The sequence below is a fragment of the Bubalus kerabau genome, chromosome 12 (genome assembly GCF_029407905.1).
Source record: "Bubalus kerabau isolate K-KA32 ecotype Philippines breed swamp buffalo chromosome 12, PCC_UOA_SB_1v2, whole genome shotgun sequence".
Lineage (NCBI taxonomy): Eukaryota > Metazoa > Chordata > Mammalia > Artiodactyla > Bovidae > Bubalus > Bubalus kerabau.
In genome coordinates this window covers 33043486-33045933 of record NC_073635.1, presented here as the reverse complement: position 1 = coordinate 33045933, position 2448 = coordinate 33043486, and positions in this window count along the sequence as shown.

Sequence of the window (2448 nt, the reverse complement as noted above, 5' to 3'; positions counted from 1 at the left end):
GATGCTGGCGCCCAGAAGGCTGGTGATAGACTCAGAAATGTAAAATTATCTGGGAGGTGGCCTTTAAATCGCTACAGGTCCTAAAAATCTAGTTCAAAACTCCTCAATTTGCATCTCAGAGCCAGAGGCTCCCAGACGTGTACAGCAATAAACTCAACTCACCCCATTCCCCCAGGGGGCTCCTGAAGGCTTCACAGCTGCCTTCCTAGGAAGATTGCAGTTTCTTTTCAAGTACCCAAATACCTCAGTGTGTACTTTAAAGTAGGAAGCAAAGAACCATTTCAGGGCCAAGTTCTTCCTGAACCCCTGGAATCACGGGGGCACAAACAGGCCCCCCTTCCACGGGGGGCTTGAAGCTGGGTGGCTGCCACTCAGGAAATGCAATGCTCATTACTTATTGTCCCCCTCCCCCATGCAATTAAATAAAAATGACTGTTTAAATACATTTTACAATACACAAATTTTAATCCAATTATAATATTCAAACAGCACTCTTTTGCACATACAACCAAACAAATGATTCATTATTGCTTGAAGTAATTTTGCAAGACAAACCAGTCCTTTTGGTTTTCTCCCAGATTCACATACTTTCTTGTATTGCTCAGTAGCTTTATAGACCTTATATGTGATGCATGAATAACATGAAGTCTTTCTTCATAAACACATAGTCTTTCTTCACCAAGCTTGCTGTCAATAAGTGGGCAATTTCAACTCTGTTTCTAACATTTTGAACCACTAGCGCAGCGCTGGTCCGGGTGTCTGTGAGGTGTCACCTCGGAGACTCTGGGGTGCACCCCCTGAGCACCATGTGGGTCTGGCCCAGCATCTCATATAGAGATTCCCAATAAATACCTGCAAGTCCCAACCTTGACCCATTCTGTACGGATCCTCCTCCCTTCATCGTTCATCACCGAGAGCGTCATAAATGTCACGTCTCTGTGGGAGGCGAGGACGTCAGTTACTTGTTTGTGGCTGAGATCCCCTGTCACACACCATCCCAGGGAGAACACACTTCCTTCTAGAGGACAGTACTGCCCCTCTGTGGCCTCCTGCCCTGTGGGATTCTGGAGGAGCCCCCTGAGCTGAAGACAAGCCCTACTGGGACAGCCACGAACTTCGGGACTTAAAATCATACCACAAAAAGCAACCAAAGATCTAAAATTCCAACCAGGGTGCTGGCTCATTAGTCTCAGCTGCCCCAAGTGTTACTTTTGAAAAGCGTTTTCTACTCACTGTCTGGAGCAGGAATTCTTTTTTCTTTTTAAAAAAATTTTATTTTTTTAAACACCAAAACATTTTGTATTGGGGTATAGCCTATTAACTGGTGGCTCGGACAGTAAAGAATCCGCCTGTAATGTGGGAGACCTGGTTTGATCCCTGGGTTGGGAAGATCCCCTGGAGGAGGAAATGGGAAACCACTCCAGTATTCTTGCCTGGAGAACCCCCATGGACAGAAGAGCCTGGTGGGCTACAGTCCACGGAGTTACAAAGAGTTGGACACGACCTGAGCGATTAAGCATACATGCACACACACCCACACAGACACACACGGCCAATTAACAATGTTGTGGTAGTTGCAGGTGAGCAAGGGACTCAGCCATACATATACATGTATCCATTCCCCCCAAACCCCCCTCCCAGGTTGGCATGTAACACTGAGAAGAGTTCCATGTGCTATAGGTCTTTGTTGGTTATCCATTTTAAATAGCAGTGTGTACATGACCTTCCCAGAGTCCCTCCCTTCTCCCTGGCAGCCATAAGTTCATTTTCTAAGCCTGTGAGTCTCTTTCTGTTTTGTAAATAAGTTCATTTGTATCAGTTCTTTTTAGATTCCACCTATAAAGGATGTCATATGATATTTCTCCTCTGTCTGACTTTACTTCACCCACTGTGACATTCCTCTAGGTCCAGCTGCTGCTGCTGCTGCTAAGTCACTTCAGTCGTGTCTGACTCTGTGCGGACCCCATAGACAGCAGCCCACAAGGCTCCCCCGTCCTTGGGATTCTCCAGGCAAGAAGACTGGTGGGTCCATGTGGTCACAAAGAGTTGGATATGACTGAGCGACTAATACTTCCACTTTCCAGACGTTCCCAAAGATCCAGGAGACCCCTGCCCTTCCTGTCTCTTCCCTCTGTCTGGAGAGAGATGGTTCCTATTTCTTCGTGGCACTGTTGGGAAAACTTTGACTCAATCAAGAAGAAAGAGTGATACAAACTGAGAAAACAGCATGTCGGGGAGTAAATGATGGCTGGGTGTGAGTAAGGAAGGAAGCCCAGTAGACTTGGACCGGAGTGGTGGGATGCACAGTGAGGCTGAGTGTGGGGGTACAGCAAGGAGTCGGGTCTTTATCCTAAAGGCTCTGGGATGCCACTGAAATCCCTGACACTGGGGAAGGATCCCTTAGCAGTGGTGTGGAGAAAGGACTATAGAGCAGGAGCTGGCTGCAGG